Raw genomic sequence first — 23,977 nt, 5'->3', positions numbered from 1 at the left:
CCCCCACTCCCCAACCCCACCCCCACCTCCTAGATTGCTGATCAAAAAAGAGAGGCAAACAAAGGCGGGTGAATGGGAATCAAATTGAGTTGGGGCAGCAGACAGATGGGGCCTGCTAGGCGCCCACAACCCGTCCTATTCATTAAAAAAAAAAAAAAAAAGATAATCCGCCTCCTCCCCGCGGCTTTGCCAGAGGTGGGAAGTATGGGGTGGGGGTGGGGCGCTGGGCCAGGGGGCCCAGATGTTTTCCAAACCACAGGATCCCAATCGGCCAGTTTGGTAACCCTGGCTCCCCAGGTTAATTGTCTCTCTCCTGCTTGGGACCTCTGTTTTGTAGATCAGGTTTTCTTAAAGCGGGGCATTTCTGTACAGACAGGCTGAGCATGGGGAAGTGGGGGTGGGTTGCAGTGCAGGAAGACTGCCCAGCTGCTAGGATGTGCCGCGGGGTTACCAGGTTGCCTGGAGCTGAGGGCAAGGCCTGGGGAGTTGGGTCTGTCCCCTGCATGCCTGAAATTATTTTCTAAGGAAGCCCCTTTCCTTGGGTTTATGTGTGGGTGCTCAGTCACTCAGTCCTGTCCCACTCTTTGCAACCCCATGGACTGAAGCCAGCCAGGCTCCTCTACGGAATTCTTCAGGCAAGAGTACTGGAGTAGGTAGCTAGCTATTCTCTTCTCCAGAGGATTGTCCTGACCCAGGGATCCAGCTTGGGTCTCTTGCATTGCAGGCAGCTTCTTTACCATCTGAGCCACCAGGGAAGCCCAGGAGGGTGCATGCTGCTGCTGCTGCTAAGTCACTTCAGTTGTGTCCGACTCTGTGCGACCCCAAAGATGGCAGCCCACCAGGCTCCCCCATCCCTGGGATTCTCCAGGCAAGAACACTGAAGTGGGTTGCCATTTCCTTCTCCAATGCATGAAAGTGAAAAGTGAAAGTGAAGTTGCTCAGTCGTGTCTGACTCTTAGCGACCCCATGGACTGTAGCCCACCAGGCTCCTCCATCCATGGGATTTTCCAGGCACTAGTACTGGAGCATGGTCAGTATTAAATCAAAAAAGTAGGAGTCCTGATAGTAACTCTCCCATATTCTCCACCTGCCCCTGCCTGTGGGCAAGAGCCCACTTGCACGGTAAGTAAGACATCCAGAGCTTTCCAATTACACAGAGTGTCCCCTCCATGTTCTCATTTAATTTCAACAGCAAACATGTAAGTTGCATAGGGCTTGGCTAAGCAGTCCCAGTTTGCAAGTGAGATTTAAGTGACTTCTCTGAGTCACATGTTACTAGATTACAGACTTCTGGTAAAGAACTGTCTAGAACACAAGAAAATACACTCATATGTTCATATGTGTATGCCATACTTGTGCCAACATTTATCTGTGCCTCTGCATGTGTACCACTAAGGTTGTCTACACAGCCATGTGTGAGCAAGCGGGTCGAGAGAACCCTTCCCATCTGTGAACACCTTACTGCTCTCACATACCTCTACCCACATCCCTCTTCTTTTAACTGTGCTCACACGTGCACACACAGATGCCCATCCTGGGCAGACACTGACCTTTGCATTGGGCCTACGTTCCATCCTTCAAGGAGTCAAACCAAACAAACCTGGAGATACCATCTTTATCCCCGTAATATTTCTCAGAATCGGATTACAAATTTGTTCCTTGAAAGTTGTCTGCCAGGCGGGAGCAGGCTGCGCCATTAATGGGGAGGAGGGATCAAGAGAGCAGCCTGAGAAATCAGGTGTCAAGCTGACCTTTTGGAGAGAGCCAAGTACTCATTCTTACTATTGATTCCTTTCAAGGAAGACAGAAGGCACTTTATCTCCCGGCTGTTGAGCTAAGGGCCAGTCAGCAACATGGAGAAGCAAAGACAACCTCTTCTTTGCTACTAAATACAAGCACAGAGAGCCCCACTGACTTTGTCTTTTAAATATGTCACAGGTCTGACTTTTGACTTTTAAATATGTCACAGGTCTTACCATTCCAGCATCAGAGATTTATTAGTGGGTAAGCATTGCCCTTCACAATCCTTAGAAATGAAAGTTCTTGCTTTAATCTACCTAGGAAATATGTTAGGCCTCCTGTAGCATAGTTCTCAATCCTAGTTACTGAATGTTTTTTAAGTAGAGATTTCCAAACTCTACCTCCAGACATCACCATTCATTCATTTACTCAACAAGCACCCACTTTCCATGTGGCAATGAATTCAATAAAGTCCCTGACTCCTAGAATTTATATTCTAGTAATGGGGATCCAGACAATAAGTCGACAGATAAATGAGCACAAAAATGTCAAAGAGTGATAAGTAATATGCAGATTCTTAGGATGATGCAAAAGATAATTTCACTTTGATGGCCAGGCAAAGCATCTCACAGAATGTAACACTAAAAAAAGCCCACCATGTGAAAGTCTAGAAGAATGTTACAAGCAGGGGAATGGCCAGTACAAAGGCTTAAGGGTCAGAAATGGCTCAGCCCAAGGGAAAGGCAAGGTCAAAGACGGAAGGAGCCGGATCAGGTGACCCACTGAGACCCTGGCTAAGGAGTGTGAATTTTATCCCAAGAGTTAAGGGATACCATGTTGGAGTTTTTTTTTAGCAGAGAAGTTACTTGATCCGATTTGCCCTGTGGAGAGAATGGGTTGGAGGGAGCACAGGAGGAAGCAGGAAGCCCAGTGAGAAGAGTATTGCAGGCTCTAGAGGAGAGGTGGTAGTGGAATGGTCTGGGGCGGCAGAGGCCGAGGGAAGCAGACTGATACCAGATGCGCTCTGAATCATCTCAAAGCCGAGACCCTTTGCTGAAAGTTTGGATGTACAGTGAAGGACAGAGAGGAATCAAAGACAACTTTTAGATCTTTGGCATGAACCGCAGAGTGGCCAGTAATGCTGTTTATTGAAATGAGAGAACCGGTGGAGCAGGTCAAGGCTCTCTTTTGGCTGTGTGACATTCACAATGACTATCACGTGTCTGGAGGGAAGGACTGAACACCCAGGTGCAAGACCCTGGAGTGGTTTCTCCAGCTGGAGGTATGGCTTCAGCAGCCTTTAACATGGAGTAAACATGGGAAGCCATGGGGCGGGATGAGACACTGAGAAAGATGTAGATGAAAAGAGGGCCAAGGACTGGGTCCTGAAGCACCTCCACATGTAGAGTCGGTGCAAACGAGGAAGAGGAATCAGCACACACAGACTGTCGAGTGAAGAGCAGGAAGAGTGTGATATTTGAGAAGCCAAAGCGAGGACATGTTTCCAGAAGGTAGACGTGATCCACTATATCACACACCCTGAGAAGTCAGGGACAGTGGGAAGAGAGGCATTTAGCAGCTGGAAAGCAACTGGTGCCTCTGGCAGGAACAGTCTTAGTGATGTGGTGGGGATGGGAGCCCAACTGGGGTTGAGGAGGAAATACCAAGTTTTCCAATGAAGTAGAGGAAGGTAGGGTAGGAGCGATAAAGAAATGGGGTCAAGAGACAGTTGTGGTGGTGGTGGGGGGGTGTCTTTCACTTTAAGATATGAAGCAAAGATAAGCCCTTGAGTTGGAGACCCCTTTTACCATACAGCTGTGAGATACTGTTTGATCTGCTTATTTCAAGAGTGGGAAGCTGAGGTCCAGAGATGCAGAGTCACTGCTCAAGGGCACAGCCTGGTCTGCAGCCAGGACTAAACTGTAGGACCTCTGCTCCTGGAGTGGACCCTGGAGGGGATGGGACAGGCTCATGGGCATCTCAGATGAGCCACCAGGGTAGCCTGCTCCCTCTTCTGAATTGGTGCCCCAGTCCCTCCTTCCCATCCTGGTACCCCTGTCCCTTTCTCAAGGGCCTTTGGTGGCTTCCCCAGCAGGGCCTGACAGGGTAGGCTCCTGGTGTTCACACAGGGTAGGCTCCTGGTGTTCACATTTTGGAACACGTTCTAGTTCACAGGCTTGGGCCTCCCTTTCTGGGGGCCCTCCAAGGGGTCTGCAATCAATAAATGACAATCTAGGACCAGACAGAATGACTCCAGGTGAGACAAGATGACCAGCTCACACTCACCTCCAGCTTACCTGGGTTGTGTCTGCGGACACGGTGTGTGGAGTCCATTAGCCCTGCAGTATGAATGACCTCGTGGCTGGAGCCCTGGACAGGGCTGAAGAGATCTGAGTTCTATTTCTGATATTGTTGCTGTTTCACCTCATGGCCTAAGGTCAGTCACTCCCCTCCACTCACACCCTGAGCCTCAGTTTCCCTTTTGTATAAATAGAGGAGATCAGACCAGTTGTTTCTCCTGGTTCCTTCTGCAGGGGTGGTTTTAGAATGGATCTGCATCCCCCTACAAGTTCCTAAGGGAGGAATGCCTGCATCACAGCCTCCAAACCCAGTGGACATGAGCCTGGGTCTCAGATGGAGCAGCTCCTCCAACATGGACCTACCTGCCCACAGGAAATCCTCCCACTGCACTCCTGGCAGCTTTCCCCAGGCTATTTATCAGATCCAGAGTTCTCAAGCCATGAGATGTCCTGGGAAGAGCAGGAAGGTCTTGGGTTGGGTGTCATCCAGGCTGCAGGTATTTATCTTACCCCCTGGAAGTGTGTTTATCTTTTTCCAGGCTTCCCTCTCTTTCTAATCAAAGTCACTGCCTTGCCAGGGATTCACTTCCTAGAACTTGTGTTCCCAGGGTACCAGCAAGACCCTTGCCTTCTCTCCAGGCCTCTTGACATCCTGTTCAATGGTTTGGAGACTGAGACTCAGGTTGATAGAGTCATTTAATTTCAGACATATTCTATGAACCCAGCAGGCAGGCTCTTCTACTCTGTCAGAACTTGCAGTGGTTGTTCTTTTACTTGTTTTTGCTTCAGCTTTCTTCAGAGGGGAGGGCAGAAGTCTTTTACATTTCTTCTCCTAAAGTAAACTAAATAATATAATCATTTTGGCTGGTGCCAGGTTGATCCAGAGTGTTCAAGCAGGTATTTGTGGTTAATATGATGGGGGAATAAAGTGCTTATGAAAACCAACTGATTAGTCCAGGGGTCAAGAATGAATCCATGTCCATGTTCATTGATTTATCCTAACCTTTGTAAATGCCTGTGTGCCCCACCCCAACTTCTACACCCCTGCTGGGCAGCATGGGGCCCTGGGAATGGCAGCAAATGGGCACTGGGGGTCTCTGAGGTTCTGAGAGAGGCCCAGTGAAACCACGGGTACAATAAGCAAACCACCTTCAGTTCAATTCAGTTGCTCAGTCGTGTCCAAGTCTGCAAGCCCGTGGACTGCAGCATGCCAGGCCTCCCTGTTCATCACCAACTCCTGGAGTTTAACTCATGTCCATTGAGTTGGTGATGCCATCCAACCATCTCATCCTCTGTAGAGGAGAAATTGTAGGAGTTAGGAGGGGGATTCCTGCTCTCCCAAATGCCTCCCCACCTGATCCCTGGTAAATTCCACAAAGCAGGGCCTCTCATTCAATATGTTGCCTTGGGTGACACAATGCTTTGGACCTGAGTGCTTTGCAAGAGTTTGTAGAATTATTTTTGAAACCTGGGGAGGGGGCTGGGGAAGGCTCTAAAATTGAAAAAAAAAAAAAACAAAAACACTGGAAAATAAAAATTAATTAAACTTTAAATAAATGTTTGCAAAGTGTATCATTTTATCAAGCATGCAACCACAATTCAGCTCAGATAGTTAAAAATAAATGAGATTTCTTGTATTCATGTATAAACGAGTTCATTTTTGATGCCGGCTATGGAATCATCTCAAGCAAGAAGGCACCAAGAATGGCCCTGTGCCACGGAGGAGAGCACAGGGGCTTCAATTGAGCCCCCTTACCCAGCAGTGGCAGCTCATATCCAGGACCTCCAATCACTGGAGCATGCCCAAGAGACATGCCCAGGGAACCTCATGAGGCCCCTTAGGATTGGTTAGGGAAGAAAGATGCACCAGAGATAAATTGACCTACTTTATGATTTTTATCATTTAACAGACATACCCACCAAGTCTATGTCATTGTATTGACACTTTGGGGAATAGTCTTTTCACTTGAAAACTTTATAATCAAGGAAAGAAAATCTGTATCCAAATATTTGTAATAGAGGCACAGTCAGCAAAGTATGTCTGTGAAGGGCATGGAAAGAAGGGGAGGTTTCCTTTGGGATGGAGATTACGGGGTAAGCCAAAGCTAGTCTAAACCCCCAAATCTAGGTTAGGTGACGAGTGGCAGCCTGGATGACACCCAACCCAAGACCTCCCTGCTCGTCCCAGGACATCTCGTGGCTGGAAAACTCTGGATCTGATGCTGGTTTTTCAGTGCTACAGATTGTCTGGTATTTATATACACTTTGCCCCCAGGCTCCTTTAGTTCCTTCCCCAAGTCTTATTTTTTTCTTTTTGCTTTTATTGAGATAATAATTCACATATCAGAAAATTTACTCCTTTAAAGGGTAGAATTTGTTGGGTTTTAGCATATTCACAAAGTTGTACAGCTATCACCACTGTCTGCCACCAGAACATTTTCATCACTTATTTGTTGTTCTCATACTTTCTGGGTAGATTCTTTAGGCTAGTCTATCTAAAGCCTTTGACTGTGTGGATCACAATAAACTGTGGAAAATTCTGAAAGAGATGGGAATACCAGACCACCTAATCTGCCTCTTGAGAAATTTGTATGCAGGTCAGGAAGCAACAGTTAGTACTGGACATGGAACAACAGACTGGTTCCAAATAGGAAAAGGAGTACGTCAAGGCTATATATTGTCACCCTGCTTATTTAACTTCTATGCAGAGTACATCATGAGAAACGCTGGACTGGAAGAAACACAAGCTGGAATCAAGATTGCCGGAAGAAATATCAATAACCTCAGATATGCAGATGACACCACCCTTATGGCAGAAAGTGAAGAGGAACTCAAAAGCCTCTTGATGAAAGTGAAAGTGGAGAGGGAAAAAGTTGGCTTAAAGCTCAACATTCAGAAAACGAAGATCATGGCATCTGGTCCCACCACTTCATGGGAAATAGATGGGGAAACAGTGGAAACAGTGTCAGACTTTATTTTTCTGAGCTCCAAAATCACTACAGATGGTGACTGCAGCCACGAAATTAAAAGACGCTTACTCCTTGGAAGGAAGGTTATGACCAACCTAGATAGCATATTCAAAAGCAGAGACATTACTTTGCCAACAAAGGTCCGTCTAGTCAAGGCTATGGTTTTTCCTGTGGTCATGTATGGATGTGAGAGTTGGACTGTGAAGAAGGCTGAGTGCTGAAGAATTGATGCTTTTGAACTGTGGTGTTGGAGAAGACTCTTGAGAGTCCCTTGGACTGTAAGGAGATCCAACCAGTCCATTCTGAAGGAGACCAGCCCTGGGATTTCTTTGGAAGGAATGATGCTAAAGCTGAAACTCCAGTACTTTGGCCACCTCATGCGAAGAGTTGACTCATTGGAAAAGACTCTGATGCTGGGAGGGATTGGGGGCAGGAGGAGAAGGGGAAGACAGAGGATGAGATGGCTGGATGGCATCACTGACTCGACGGACGTGAGTCTGAGTGAACTCTGGGAGTTGGTGATGGACAGGGAGGCCTGGCGTGCTGCGATTCATGGGGTTGCAAAGAGTCGGACACGACTGAGCAACTGATCCTATCTGATCTGATATACAAGATTACATCACCTGCAAATGACACAGCTTTCATTCTTCCTTTCCAATCTGATGGCTTGCATTTGTTTTTCTTGCCTAGCTGAGCTTGCTAGACCCTCCAGTACAGTGTTGAATAGAAATGGCAAGAACAAACATTTTCATCTTCATTTTTATCTTAGAGGGAAAGCCTTCATTCTCTCACCATTAAGTGTGATATTAGCTGTGGGGTTTTTGTAGATGCCCTTTATCAGGTTGAGGAAGTTCCCTTCTAGTCCTAGTTTGTTGAGTTTCTTTTTTTTAAATCATGAAAGGGTGTTGGATTTGTCAAATGTATTTTCCAAATATCTCTATTGAGATAATCATGTGTTTTTGTTTTTATCCCACCAATATGGTTTATTACACTGATTGATTTCTGTACAATGAACCAACCTTGCATTCCTGGGATAAATTCCACTTCTAAGTCTTCTTATCTTCTAAGTTAGACACATACAGCTCCTTTACCATTTGTCACAATTGGTTGCTGGAATCAGACCAGGTGAAAAGCAGAGATACACTAAAAATCCTAAAAGAGATAAAGCCAGTGGGAGAGCAGCCTTCTGAGTTGGAGAATTACAAAATTGCAAAGAATTTTCATACTGTTTGCTTCTTGTCAATGGTTATTTGTAATTGATGTATTATACTTATTTAGACAAATGCACCCTTGGTCATGGACTTTTCTCTCCCTGGTGACAACAATAATGAATATAGGTATATATTTTCTTTTTTAAAGTTATATCAGAAAATTTTGAGAAATGGAGAAAAGACTCAACCATGGTGGTGGTGGTTTAGTCCCTAAGTCGTGTCTGACTCTTGCGAACCAATGGACTATAGGCTGCTAGGCTCCTTTGTCCATGGGATTCTCCAGGTAACAATACTGGAGTGGGTTGCCGTTTCCTTCTCCAGGGGATCTTCCCAACCCAGGAATAAAACCCAGGTCTCCCGCATTGCAGGCAGTTTCCTTACCAACTGAGCTATGAGGAAAGTTCATAGTTTTATCAGAACTATGAATAGTTTTTTCGAGATAGAGGCCAGGTTAGTTGAGGTATAATATACTTACTTGGGCTTCCTAGGTGGTTCAGTGGTAAATAATCTGCCCACCAATGCAAGAGATGCAAGATATGCAGGTCTGATCCTTGGGTCAGGAAGATCCCCTGGAGTAGGAAATGGAAACCCACTCCAGTATTCTTGCCTGGAAAATTCCATGGACAGAGGAGCCTGGTGGGCTACAGTCCATGGGGTAACAAAACATCAGACACAACTGAGAGACAAAGCACATGCACACATACTTAGAGGGAAAAAAAAACGACACTTTTGGGGGGTTAGTTCCACAACTTAGGACAAATGCACACAGTCACACAACTAACACTACACTTAATTTCCTCCCTCTACATGAAGCCTTTGGCAAGCACTGATACTTGTTTTCTGTCCCTATAATTCTGCATTTTCCAGAATATCATTGAAATAGAATCATATGATACGTAGTTTTTTATGTCTGTTTTTATTTTCATTTAGTATAACAGTGTTGTTATATGTTGATTCAGCTATATTGGGTCTATCAGTATTTTGTTCCTTTTTATTGCTGAGTAATAGACTGGTGTATGCTGAGTAATAGACTGGTGTATGGATGTACCATTTCTTTTTTTATCCATGTACCAGTTGATTAACCTTTGAGTTAACTTTTTGGCAGTCATGAATAAAGCTGCTACTTGCATTCACGTGCAGACTTTCAGTAGGTATATGTTTTCATTTGTCTTGGGTAAATACTAAGGAGTGAGACTTCTATGTCATATGGTTAAGGACATGTTTAACTTGATAAGAAATTGCCCAACTGTTTTCTAAAGAGTCTGTACCATCTCAGCATCCCACTCTCCTACCAACAATGTATGAGTTCTAGCTGCTTCACAGACTTGCTATTATTTGGTATAGTTAGTTGTATCTGTTTGCTTGTTTGTTTTGTTTTGTTTAATCTTCTCCATTCTAGTAGATATAGAGTGATTTTTTAATGCACTTCTGTCCTTTTTTATATATGCATGCTTTCTGCGTACTGGAAATCATAGTTACATTCAATTTTGTGTACCACTTTTTAAACTAATACTGAAATCCTTGTCCACATGGCCATCATTTTAAAACTGACTGATATTCCACTGAATGCACCTCTTATTGATGTTGGGTTGTTTTAAATTTTTGTTGTTGTAAGTCACACTGTGATAGACTTTTACACATTAGCTTTTTCATCTTTTTGATTAGCCCTTCAGGTTAGAATCCCAGTAGAGGAGAAACGCTGTTGTCAATATTAGATTATTGACAAATTCATTTAATACACAAAAATAATTTTTTTAAAAATACATGTATTTGGCTACTAGTGAAGCTGAACATTTTTCTGTATTCTTGTTTACTAGTTGTATTTTCTATTATATGAATTATGCCTGTGTTTTTAGCATATTACTGGGACTGATGTTTTCTTATCAATTATTATGATTATTTTAAATAATAAAGATATTAACCCATTATCATAGTAGCCATAAATATTTCCAATCTCTTGTTTGCCTCTTTTATTCAACATACAGAAATGTTTTGTTCCTCTGTGTAGTCAAATCTGTCACTCTTTTCCTCTGAGGGTTTTTATATTGCTTCTAAGCTTAGAAAAATCATTTTCATCTCTCTCTCCTGAGGCTTGATAAATGGTCAATTTAATTTTCTTCTAAATTTTCTCGAGGTTTAAAAATAATTATCTCTGTAGCATATAGAATTTTTATTGACATATAATAGGATATAAAATCCTAAAAAAGGTATTTTTCAACATGATATCTTAATTTAAGTAAAATATTCTATGAAGTCACTAAAGGATTGAACCTAAATTCATCTTAATGTGATGACATGTCAGTTTTGTGCTGTGTTATCCCCATCCTAGGTATCAGGCATGTGCAACAGCAAAACTCATCAGCAAACAATGGCTGAACCCCAAGTGTTGACACAGTGGAGCCCGGTGTAGGCCCCTTGGCAGGCTGATGGGGTGGTGATACACTAGGGGGGCATAAACAGGTCCGCATTCAGAATCAGGGGTGGGTCACATGCTGTGTCCCCCTTCCCTGGGTCTCTGCTCCATTTGCCTACATTACCACAACCCCCCTCCTACCACAATCCCCCTCCTAATCTGGACAATTGAAGGCCTGCATCAGCTTCTGGGGGAGCAGGGAGTTGCCCCCTCCGCACCCAGCTGGAGCTCACTTTGGGAACCCTGGTGCCCCAAATTCCCAGTCTGTTGGAGCAATCCACGCAGCCGGCATGGGCAGCCTCCCCGGGCTGTCGGATGCGGCGGTGCCCCTTTGTCCAATCCATCTTCCTGCAGATGTCAGAAAGAGATCACTACACTCCCTCTTTCATCCAGCAGAGGTAACCCGCTCGTCCCGGAGCAATTTCATAATCGACTGTGTCCTTCCTCCACTCTTTGTTGAGATATTGGTAAATGGAACAAATTCCCTAAAATGGGAGAAGCCCATTCCGCAGGCAGAGGTCTCCTGAATGAGGAGGGGCCTGGCTGTTGCCTCATTTTGAACAGACAGAAGAAATCGCTTCGTTTTTCACTGTTACGCTGGGGCTGAGCCATTCAGCAGAAAATCCACTCGGAAGCCCCGGAGAGCGTGGGAGCCGCGCGAAGGCAGCTCACTGAGCCGAAGCCCCTCTCGCTCAGACAGCGATCGTTACCACCAGGCGCAGGGTAGCCGGTCCACGGCTCATGCCCACGCTCCTCCGGGAAAGGTGGGGGGAGCGGGCCACGGTGGCAAGGACTGGGAAGGGGGCCAGGTCCCTCCCTCTACATGAGGCGGGCTCTCCTCGGGGTCTGTCAGAACACTGGGCGTTTAGTTAAAAACTCTCTCCAAAAGAAAGAGCATTAAGGCGGAGAGCTTGAAGTGGATCCCGAGTAATTAAGTGTATAAATTAATTCTTCCCCTAAGAAATGTTCCTCTCCTATTATTAGATTTGGCTCTCAGAGGAGCTACATCCAAGTAGTGGGTTTCCAGTTGTGTGTGTGTGTGTGTGTGTGTGTGTGTGCGCGTGCGTCTATGTGCGAACACACATTCTGGGCTTTGCTGCCTAGGGCCTACAATTAAAACAAGTGACATGAATGTGTCTTTAAAAGAGAGATCTGTGGAAAACTAACGGATTGTCTGTCAGGGGAAGAAAAAAAAATGAAATATGGCTGCTTCAGTCCACTGAATGGATGAATAGGAAAGTACTTGTCCATCCAAGCACCCAAAGGGATAAAACCCAATGATAGCCTTCTCAACTGCTTAGCACATAATGCATGGGCTGTTTTGATGCTAGTAATGTGTTTTTTACTTCTTCTATCTAGAAGGAATGAATCAAATATGAGGAGAGCTGGAACATGATTTTCAACCCATTGCTTTTGATTAAGTGCCCGAACAGACAGGTCCTGGGACTTGCAGTAATACTAATGGGGCATAAAGTGCTATAAAAAAGGACGGGGCCCTACTTTTGTCCAAATGCCATTATCCTGGAATCAGAGACCCTGGTGTAATATGTCCACAGTTAACCTTTTTTTTCTGACAGGAAATTTTCTCCATCCACTCACACCATCAATTATGCTGCATTTGGCCAGAGTGGTGAGTGATTACTTGATTTCAAGTGAAAGAGGTACACATGCCAGGCTCCCAGATACCAAATGCTGATGAAGAGGGAGAGAGCCGGGGGAGTGATGACCAAGAGGATTTGGACAAAACGGTTCTTTTGTTTTAGCCAGGTTTTCTGCTTTGCTTGCTCATTTGCTTGTTTTGGGAAAAGAAGAGATCCAGTGACTGAAAACAGGATTATTATTATTATATTGATTCAAAAAGCAGTAAATTGATGGAGACCAGCTACCCAAGAGGATCTGGCAGGTAAAAATAAGCTGGTGGATATAACTAACAGACAGAACCAGGATTGTTGGGACCTGGTACAGCAGGAGAAGAGTGAAGAGATTCCCTTTCAGCTGACCCTCCCAGCAGAAGGAGAATTCGGTCCCCAGGGATCAGGCTCCCGGCTCTTGTTCCAGTCTGCCCCGGGCACACCGCTCCCCTAGAGCTCCTCTGGCTGCCTCCAAACTTTGCCAGACAGTTTTTTCTTGCAATCAGCAAGTTGCAGATTGTCCAACTGTTCTGTCATTTATTGTCAACGGCTGCAAAGAGGGGGGAAAAAAAAGAAAAAGAAAAGGAAAAGAAAAAAATCCACAATGCTATAACCTAGTCCTGAGTGTAAATCAAACATTCCCTGTCATGTTGATAGCTTGTGTTAGTCTAATGTATTTTATATTACTCAAAAGCTTTGAAACCCTGCAGCTTTCTTCATACAGGCCATTATGCGGTTATCATTAAATTGTCTTGCAAAGAACATTATCGGTAATTATAGCAGACACTAAAATCAAATGATCAGAGTGGGACCTTTAACACCAAGAGGAACCATTAGAAGTTAATCAAATAAAAGGATGAGAATAATTATGTTAGGATTAAGCAGTAATATGCCAGAAGTTATATACTTTGCTGACTATATATCTTTACTCCCAGCTTCCTGAATTTCCTTTTCGTTGATGTGTTTTTATATAATACTTTGGCACAGAATGTAAACGACAATATTTTTGTCATGGCACAATCGGGCTTGAAGGTTCATGGGCGGTTCATATCTAAATGCCATCAGAGGCGCGGAGGTAATGATGAAGATAAAAATAATAGTAATAAAAAAAGTGCAAAGCTGGAAAAAAAATCCATTGGTCAATGAAGCGTGGCAAAATGATAAAAATGGTTGCAACAGGCACAGGTGCAAGGAAAAGTCATTATTGGCGGGTTGCTCTGTCTTGGAGCTGAGGATTTCTGCTGCAGGCCTCACTGCAAACCAGCATACTCGGAAGCCTCCACCGGCTTGCTTGTGCCTGAGAGAAGAGGAAGTCAGCATCTTGCTCTCTAGTTGCCCCTGCTGGAGCTGATATTCAGGGCTCATGGGTGGGAGTCGGGGTAGGGATGCTCACGGTGCAGGCAGGAGGGGGGCCCAGTTCCCTAAGGCAGAGTGCTGCCAGAGGAGGTATCAGGCTCACAGGGACACTCCTGGTCCCCTCCCCTTACACACACACACACACACACCTCTGGTGCCTCACAGATACCTATCTCTCCAGTGTGATGAGCTGACAGTAACACATGACCCAGAGGGCTGAGAGCTGTGACTCCAGCTGGGAAGAGGGTGAGTTTCCCAAGGCATGGCCCATCATAGCTTCCAGATTAAACCTGAGCCACAAGACAAACAAGGCCACTGTCAACAGCTAGGAGGACTGAGACCTTCTCCATAACATGACCTTTTAAAAAATTATAATCGCTCACCCACTTTTCCCCACTTCTCTGATAAACAAAGATCAATTCATAATAACAGTTTTGTACTGTGTCTGGCTTTGTGCTGGGCACCAGGATATAGTGATGAATAAGATAACATGATTTTCTGCTAAACTGTTGCTATGATGACATGTAAGTACAAACAGCAAAGTACGACTAACCCTTGAACAACACAGGTTTGAAATATGTCTGTTTGTACATGGACTTTTTTCAACAAGTGTACACAGTGGAACACCATCCATGGTTGGCTGAATCTGTGGATGCAGAACTGTGGATATGGATGCCCGACATCAGGACTTGAGCATCCTCGGATTTTGGCGTCCACAGTGGGTCCTGGAACCAATCCCCTGTGGCTGCTGAGGGAAGATTGTAGTTTAGAAGGTAAAGCCCAGTCTGAACTTTTCGTATTTTTCATGGTTTTACATTTTTGGAGGCTTTGTGATGTTTTAAATGAGGACATCACTCTGTTTCATGGAGGTCAGAACTGAGGCACGTTGGAGATGATGATGGAGTTGGAGGTGGAGATCAGAGCAAGACTCCTCTGAGTACCCAGATGGGCCCTGGGACTCTCACAGTGGCCTCCCTGGGGGACATCAGCTCCCATTGCCCTTTGTTGCCTGGACTAACATTGTATATCACACAAACCTCATGGGGCCACTGTAAGGAGAGAATGAGGTCAAGGGTGTGGAAGGGCTTCTAAAGTTGAAAGTGAGCTTAGAGAGTACCATCGGGACTGCTTTTTCCCTGGCTGAGTGTGTCCTCAAGTTGTAAAGTCTTGAGCCCATTGGGGCAGGGGGTTAAGAAGAGTCCTTTGGGGAAAGAAGGCAGGTCACATGCCTAAGTGATAAAGCAGAGAGGTGAGCCTTGGGAGATGAATGGCTGGTGTACCTCAAACAGAAAATGTTTAGTCTCGTGTCTGTCAAGTACCTGCTTAGCCAATGAACTCTTAACAAGAGACCTCTCAGACCAGAAACAGGAATTGGCAGAGATTTCAAAACAGAAAGAGACAGCGATCATTAGAGGTGGTGAAGAGCCCCAGTCATATAGAGGAAGAGGTGTCTCCTTCAGGGCTCATAGTTCTGGGTGCAGCAGAAGAGTCTTGGAGGGCTAGATAGATATCCTTCCTTGTTAGGCTGTGGGCCTGGGAACTAAGTCCAAAATGGTCCAGGAAGCACAGAGAATCCTCTGGCCCCAGCAGCTATTCCAGACCAATTCCATTCCTAACCTCAGTCTGAGTGTCCCACTCACTTAGAACTGGAAGGCCCAAACTACAAGGCAAAACCAGAGACTTCACTGGCCCAGGGAAAGAACAAAACAAAAGGCCATGGAAACTGCTAGCCTGCACCCACTGAGCAGCACAAGACAGGTGAGGGTCACCTTCAGCTAGGACGTGTTGTCTGAATTTTGTTACTTTCTGTTTATATTTTATTTTCATTTTAAAATTTGTTTTGTTGTCTAGTTTCACAAGAAATTACATTCCTATTTCCATGCTTTTTAAGGAAGCTACAAGTACAATGACTCGGAAAGAAAAGGAATCACAGAGAGAATGTTAGGGAAGCCCACAGTGGACTAGAGTTTGCGGACAAATAAGCCAGATTCCTGGAACCACAAGACAAAAGATATTCCTGCCTAAGGAATTGGTTTTACATTAGAGTTGTTTTGTCACTTCACTGGGAAAAGCCAATATTTTCCCTTGCCTTGTTGTTACTGAATTCCTGTAAGTGAGATCAGAAGAGGGGAGTAAAGATCATCCATAATATCTTACAAAGTTCAATAAATGTTTGTGGGTTGATTGATCGGGGCATGCCAGGGGAGATGTCAGGGGAGAGAAGCTCAGCTTACAAGTAGCCATTTGGAAGCTCCCTTCCACCTGGGAAACTGGATGAGCACAGCTGGTGTCTTTTCTAGAAACTGCCTTTTATAGTATTTGACAAAAGATGTTTTGTTCCATCTGAGATTCATAATAGCCACGTTGGGTAGAAGCAGTGACATTTTTTCATCCCATTTTACAGATGAAGACACTGCACTCAGTGAGGTCGGGGTCTAAATTATAACAAAACATGGACTGAACTCAGCCCTCAGGCCTGCCTCTGACCACCACAGCCCTGTTTTGATATACTTGCTCCTGTGTGTAGCAGGGCCATGCCACTGGGGGCAGTTCAAATGGAGACTAACTTTGGGACGTGTCATGAATTTTTGGAGTCTTCTCGTACATAAAGGACTTATGTAAAGGACTGATGCTGAAGCTGAAGCTCCAATACTTTGACTACCTGATGCCAAGAGCCAACTCATTGGAAAAGATCCTGATGCTGGAAAAGATTGAAGGCAAAAGGAGAAGGGGGCAGCAGAGGACAAGATGGTGAGATAGCATTACTGACTCAATGAACATGAATTTGAGCAAACTTCAGGAGACAGTGGAGAACAGGGGAGCCTGGTGAGCTGCAGTCCCTGGGGTTACTATGAGTCGGACATGACAGTGACTGAACATAAAGCAGCTTCAAGCCACCACTTGTTCATGAATTCATAGGTCTAGATAATGCATGTTGATCACTGAAGACAGAGGAAATAGTGGACATTTGACATTCCACATGCCTCTGGTGTATGCCAAGGCTAACAGGGAGGCCCCTTGTAATTCTGGTTGCGCAGTGAACATCACCTCCCCTTGTGCTCTTTTCAAGGCCACAGCCCAGAATGAGGCTCAGAATAACTGCCCTGTTATTCAGCAGACTTTGAGGCAGGCAAGGTCTCTGCAGTGTGGTCAAGCAATGTTATCCATGATGATGGGGAAAGAGCCAGAAGGCACCCTTTTGCACACACCCCCTCATTCTATTGCACTCTTAAATTAGCCCTGCAAAGCCAGGTGTCAGCCTTCCCTCTGGAACAACTCAGACGAACCATTAAAATCGCCAAGAAGAAATGAATGCCTAAATCACCCTGTCTCTCCGAAGGTAGAGTCTTACCTAATCACATGTCAGATCATATTTTTTCTTCCCCAGATAGATGTCTTCTTTCAAAGTCTGATGGTCACAGAGACAAAGGTAACGCTTCAGCCTTAAGTAACTATTGAAGTTTTACCCCGATAGATTATTCGCGAGGAGTAACTAACGTAAAAAATGCCCTGTCAGACAACAGCTTGGCTTTCTCTCATTTTTTTAAAGGGTAATATTTGGTTTCATCTGGCAACTCCTTGGGAAAATTTAGCACTGAGTCAGAAAGGTTGGCCAACAAGTAGCACTTCATAAATTGCTGGAGCCCTAATCAATACATATTGTCATCCACTGCAGTCCTTCGGGCAGATTTCTCTCTGCCCTGAGTCGTTGGTGTATTTTATGAGGTTGTTACAGGCTGGGCTTGCATGGCCTGGGCCTAATGAACCTGTCACCGCGCTATTGATTGACATGGCGGTGTAAGTGAGACAGGCGATTCCGATTGACTTCCTAATTACTGCTGCTGGGCTGCCTCGCCAACTGCTCGGGCCAGAGGTTAATAGTTTTGATGTTCAGCCGCTCCTAGCTGTGGAGGCCGGAGTGAAACTGGCTCCTTAGAAGTCAATACCTGAATCAAGTTCTCAAGGCTACGGCCCTGCTGATCAATTAAGGCCTCGTGTTCCTCCTGGTGGTGGCTGACAGGGGGCTGAGGAGTGAGGGATTCACAAGCAAATGGTCTTAGGGCGTCTACAAGGCTCTGAGAGCACCACCCCATGGCCCAGGATTAGCAACTAGGTGGTGGGGAGGGCGGTTGTAGTGTTGGGGGAGGGACGTGGAAGTGGGAACCACTAAAGAACCCTGCACCCTAAACCCTGCTATTTTGGTTTTTCTTTTTTTTCTTCCAGTTTTCCTTCCCAAGGATTGAAAATTAAGTGTTTTATTCAGTGTGCCGATTCCTGCCAGGTGCCATGGCCTCTTGGAGATGAAAGAATGAGATAATTTGTCTTCACTTATCTATTTGGCAGAAACTCACTGACTGTCTACCTTATCCAAGATATAGTGGGAGTGCATAGATTTACAGTAATTTTTCAGTGATATTATGTCTTAAGGGTTGGGAATGTTTTCACACCTAATATCTTACTTGGAACTCATAACATACCATGAGGAAGGGAATTACTGTCTTCATTTCTGATGAGAAAACAGGCTCCACAGAGGTAACTGATTTCCTCAAAGCCATGCAGCTGGATGGAGAGAAGCAAAACTTCACAAGCGGATGTTCTGGGTCTTAATGTGATGCTCCTGCCAGGAATCAGGGATGCACAATCCCTGAATCCTAGGAGCTCACGAACCAATTGAGCTGAGCAAGGCCGGGATTCCAGACATGTCAGGTGTCCCCGGGCTGCAGCCAGTTTCACCGGTGAGCCTGGGAGGGCTCACAGGATTCAGGCTATAGTCATGCTCATGGCTTATTACAGCAAAAGGATCCAAAGCAAAATTGCCAAAGGGAAAAGGTGCATGGGGTGAAGCGTGAGGGAAACCAGACACAAGCTTCCAAGATCCTCTCCCAGAAGATCCACACAGGACATGCTTAGTCCCCTCCACGGTGACTTGTGACAACAAGGCTGAAGGGTTGTCCAGCAGGCAGGGAAGCACCTGAGAGATGCAGTGCCCAGGGTTTTTACTGGGAGCTGGTGGCGCCAACACCCTCACCTGGCAGGTACCAAAATTCCAGACTCCCAGAAGAACATCGGGGCTCAGGACAGACCTCATTAGACAGAGTAACCCATCCTTTTCAGCATGGGAATCCAAGTTCCTCCTGAAATCTGAGTTCCCAGACACCAGCTGAGGGCCAACCTTGCAAGCAGACCTTTCAAAAGGCAGCCATCTCTGGCCCATTATGGTAGCTCTTTTCTGCATAACCAAGAATTTGAGCATAAAACAGAAGATGGAGCTTACATGGAGTGCATACAAACAGACACAGATTCAGCCATTCAGAAGAGGACTATGCTTCAGTGAGGGCTTCATAGAGGATCCTGCCATTAACTACATTCCAACTGTATTAATCACACCTTTTTATTTTTCTGTGCTCCTGGTGCTCTGACATTTGGGGCCTTGCTGACTGGAGAGGGAGGGCCCCCACCCCCACGCCCACCCCCACGCCCACCCCCACACCCACTCCCACCTCCACCCGAGAAAAGCGAAAAAAGGAAAAGTCGCTCAATCGTGTCCGACTCTTTGCAACCCCATGGACTATACAGTCCATGGAATTCTCCAGGCCAGAGTACTGGAGTGGGTAGCCTTTCCCTTCCCAGGGGATCTTCTCAACCCAGGGATTGAACCCAGGTCTCCCGCATTGCGGATTCTTCATTAGCTGAGCCACAAGGGAACCCCCACCCAAGGCTTAGCTAATTCCTAGAGATAGCAATGGAGCATGGTTAGTGTCTGCAAACTTTCCAGCAAAGAGCTTGCTCCCCCAACCACCTCCTTTTCTGGCTCTCATACTTGGGGCCATGTTCCTCCCAACTCAGTCACCCCAAGGCCAGGTGTCAGACACTTAGGGGGAACCCCTCTACCTCGGAGCCCACTGAACTGATTCAAACCAGCCAATCCTGAGCCTGCTGGCCTGGCCTTGCTTCTCAGCAAAAACCGCGAGAAGAGTCCTCACTCACGGTTCACTTCTCTCTCTCCGTCTCCTGACTGACCTCAGGGCTTGAAGTGCCCCCTCCTCTTGGGAACTCCAACGAACAGTGTTTCCAATGCCTGTTGTCTCCTGATTTGTTGGCTGCATCATACCTGAAAGATAACAAAACCTGCATTTTAAAACACCGACCCCCTACCATGCCACCTTCCTGGTGATGCTGAAAGGACTCAGGAACAGACAGCAGTTTCTAAGGAGGAGATGGGCTAGCCTGGAAGAGAGAGAAGGAAAATCATGAGCCAATGGAGTGTAGAAGGCATTCTGCCTCTAGGCAACAATGGAACAGCCACAGCGTGCCTCGTGCGGTGGCTGGGGACATGTCCTGCTCAGGAAGGGACAACCCAGGTTACAGGGGTTGGTTTCTCCCCATCATTCCTAGCACCCACCCCGTTCAGGGCTGTTTTCCCTCATGAAGTGCCCTTAACCCTTCAGTGTGCAATGCCCTCCTTCCTCTTCTCCATTTAGCCAAGTCACCTTCCTCCCAGGTATCACCTGAATGAAGAATTCCCAACCCATGTTAACCTCCGTCTTCTCTGAACTTCTACCTCAGCACCACACTGTTGCAGATAAAATGACCCTCTGTTCCATTTTGTTTATATTTAGTTTTCTTTTTCCCTTCCACATGCTCAGGGTGTCATCTTAACCAGATCATAAATGCTTTAAGGCAGTGTGGTGTCCCCCAGCATGGCCTGGTGCCTTTCTCATCGTGGTTTCCCCTAATAACTATTAATTGATTCAGAAAAGAGAAATCACAGTCTGTTTTTCTGTGCAGTCAAGATAATCTCCTGAAATGTAAGCCAGAGTTTGATGTAACTGAAGAAAAGCTGAAGAACCTAGAATATGTGAATAGAAAAGAATAAAAGAATAGAAAAGAAAACTGAGGTGTATCAAAGCTCCAATCTCCCTTAATCCTCTGGTTGGAGACACATTATGTTGCTCCTAGGACTTGTCTTGTTTATTTCTTGTTTATTCCCTCTCTACCTGGAGGTCCTCAGCCTTCAAATCAAATGTCATTCTTGATTTACAACTGAAAAAAAAATAATTCAGAACCCAAGGAGGAAATTAGCCTTCATACAGGTCTAAGTGCTTCTGAATGGTGACTAATGTGGCCTGGTGTACCCATGATTGTCCCAGTTTTTAATATGAAGCCTTAGGAGTCCCCTCTATCCTGGCCACCCCCGGACAGTTGGTCACCCTGGACAAGTCTGTGGCAGAGCAAGCCTGGAACTTATTTGGCAGCAACTGTGAGGAAATGAGATGAATTTGCCTTTTGCTCCCGAAAAGGAAAAGACTACAAAGCTGTAACCAAGGGGGAGAAATGGAAAGGGTGGTGGAAGGTGCCCGGAGGCTGACTTGGTCAAGACCTCACAGGAGGAGGATGTCTTTTCTTCTGTCTCAAGCAGTCATTTGTGGACTGCAGTGTCCATCCTTCCATCTCCCTTAACCGTCAGTCAACTACAAAGACTCAGACAAAGGCTTCGTGCAAGTTTCTTGTTTGTTCCCTGTTCTTTTAGACTTTGCACACTCCACAGAGTGACAGTCTGGGTTTTAAGAAGCTTCTGGCATCTGGGCTTCCCCATTCACTTTTACTGGGGATCAGCCACTTTGGGTGCCGCTGGGTACCAGTGGTGTGGTTGGAGCTAGCTTCCCTCATCCCATTACAGGGACCTGGAAAGGAGGGCTTTGGCCATCGTGGTATCACAGAAATCCATCATCTGTAACCCTGCTCTCCTTCTGACCCCCACACCACCCCCAGCCCTGTCTCCCTACTCGCCTCTAAGATTCCACTGTCCACTCAGCCCAGTTAACTCAGTGTTTATAAACACACAGAGTTCAGAATGAGTGAGGGCCCAACTGCCCCGAGTAACAGCTGTTACTTTTGACTAAGAGACCTGTACATAGTAGGTCTCAATAAGGACTTCTTGAGGAAATTGCTTGCAGGGTTCCCCACGCTCCCTTTTCTTCCTTATTCCCTTCACCTGTGCTTGCCTCAATCAAGATGTTCAAGATAATTGTTTCTGAGTAAGGGATGATGAGACTCTTGCCTTTTGGGTGCCTCTCAACTTTAGCTGCACATTGGAAACACCTGGTTTTAAAAATAATGTCCAGGTTCTACCCCCAGAGATTCAGATATAATTGGTCTGGGGTTGATCCTGGAGCAAAGGAAGGGTGCAAAGATCCTCAGCTAATCCTCACGTGCAGAACCACGTAGAGAATTTGCGGGCGCGGCATCAGCAAGTCTTCCAGCCGTTGTCAAGGGTCCTTACATTCCTGAAAGAGGAAAGCAGGCAGCACAGTAGCAAAATCTCCTCTCAAAGGACCCGCAAGTCTAGGAGAAATCCCCCCTCACCATCAAAGCTGCTAAGAACCCTCTCTTCATTAGGTTTCTCCCAAGAACCCTCTCCCATCATGTGCTGTGAACTCCACTGGGTCACTGCCAGTTCACAGATGCCACCAAGCAGCCATCAGCTGGTAATGATTTCTGGTCAGATGCAAACAATTAAGTTAGGGAGAAAAGAATCCACATTCCATTATCAATCCCCTAAATGGCTCACTCCCTGGTCTAATTGCCTTCTGAGTTCCCCAGACAGCTGTGGCTAATAAGGCGAACACCCCAAAGGGCCAAAACTCGGACCCAGAAGGAAAAGAACCCGGAGTAGCTTGGGATGCTCAGCTGTCTCTGGGTCAGCCTGGAGAACGACTGACCCACCAGTGAGGAAGCCACCACCTCTACCACCGCAGCACCTTCCCTCCCCATCCCTCCTCCTCCCCGCCTCCAGTCTCTCTCCAAAAAACTCAAGGCAACTGCCGCCTGATTTTTGATGGATTGGCCACTGTGTTTTATTCGACAATGTATATCACTCTGCCAATATGAATTTGCAAGATGGTAAAAATACAACCCCCCGAAAAGATTACATGATAGGGAAAAAAATCATTAGGCAATTAAGAATGGCAATAATTCACCCATATCTATGCTTTGGGAAGAAATATTGCCCCAGGGAATTAGCTCTGCTTATCACTTTGTCATCTGTCTGGGGTGTGAGTGAGAGGAGGTTTCGTGCGCGATGTTGATGATTTCCTGCAGTATTTCTGAGCGTGATCAAAACGAATACCAGGCTTTGAATAGAACCCTCTCTCTCTGGAGGTAGCCGTAATTTGTACACAGGAAGCTAAACTACTAAATTAACTAAACATATGCATTCCTTAAGCACCTCCATATAAATCCCTTTCAGAAGAAACTTCTTCTGACAATCAGAGAGGTTTTGAGCTGGAAGAGAGGTCATGGGCCACTCTCATTGCATGGATGAGGACGTTTAAAGCCTACAGAAAGACATTTTGCTAAGGTCACACGGCTAATAGAGACAAAAGTATAACCGAAGCCCTGGACCTCCCAATTCCTGATCTAGCAGGAGTCTTTCTACTCTCATCTTCCTGCCTACTCCTCTGCCAACTTCTTATCCATGAATGGCCTAGTCCCTCAGACACTAACTTAGAAACCCCCCTTTTGGGGACACCTTCCTTGGCTCCCCCACCACACTGCAGGCTACAGTGACTGCTGGTTTTACCTTCTTCCATCTCCACCTTGTACCTGCCTCATCATTATATGTCTCCCACTATTACATCACGCTAGGAGCCCATTTTTTGTTGTATACCCCCAGCAGACTGGAAGCAAATTAAGAGCAGGGGTGTTTTACACTCATTACAATGTCCTTAGGGCTTGGAACGTACTAGAGGTACTATAAATGTGACTTGACTGAATCAGCGAGGCACGGTTGCTCTTGTCACAAGGAAGAGAGGAACTCTTCCTTCTCACTCCTTGTGCTTTGAGATAACAAGCTAGCCTGCCTCATCCCATTAGAGGGACCTGGAGAGGCAGGCTTTGGCCAGCATGATGCCCCAGAAATCTACCATCTGTAACCCTGCTCTCCTTCTCTCCCCCACACCACCCCCAGCCCTGTCTCCCTACTCGCCTCTAAGATTCCATTGTCCAATCAGCCCAGTTGCCTCCAGATTTATAAACACACCAAGTTCATTCCCGTTTCTGTAAGGGCTTCTTGTTGAGCCTCTTACGTGAAAAGCCTTCTACTCCTTTCCCCATCCCACGCCTTCTGCGGAGCCAACCCTGATCAGCCTCAGGCCACACTGAGGTTGCATTGCTTCATCATCTATGGCACTTGGTCTGCATCTCTCCTTCTAGAGTCATATTACTGACCCTTGCATATTGATTACTCTTTGGGTCATGTTTATAAATATTAATACTCTAATAAGACTGAAGATATTTTGAGTCATACTTCTTTTACATCTGTCACAAAATATTTTCTATAGGTGATCAAGGAGTA

This window comes from Bos indicus, chromosome 24 (genome assembly GCF_029378745.1).
Source record: "Bos indicus isolate NIAB-ARS_2022 breed Sahiwal x Tharparkar chromosome 24, NIAB-ARS_B.indTharparkar_mat_pri_1.0, whole genome shotgun sequence".
Classification (NCBI taxonomy): Eukaryota; Metazoa; Chordata; class Mammalia; order Artiodactyla; family Bovidae; genus Bos; species Bos indicus.
Note: the sequence above shows the minus strand (reverse complement) of the source record.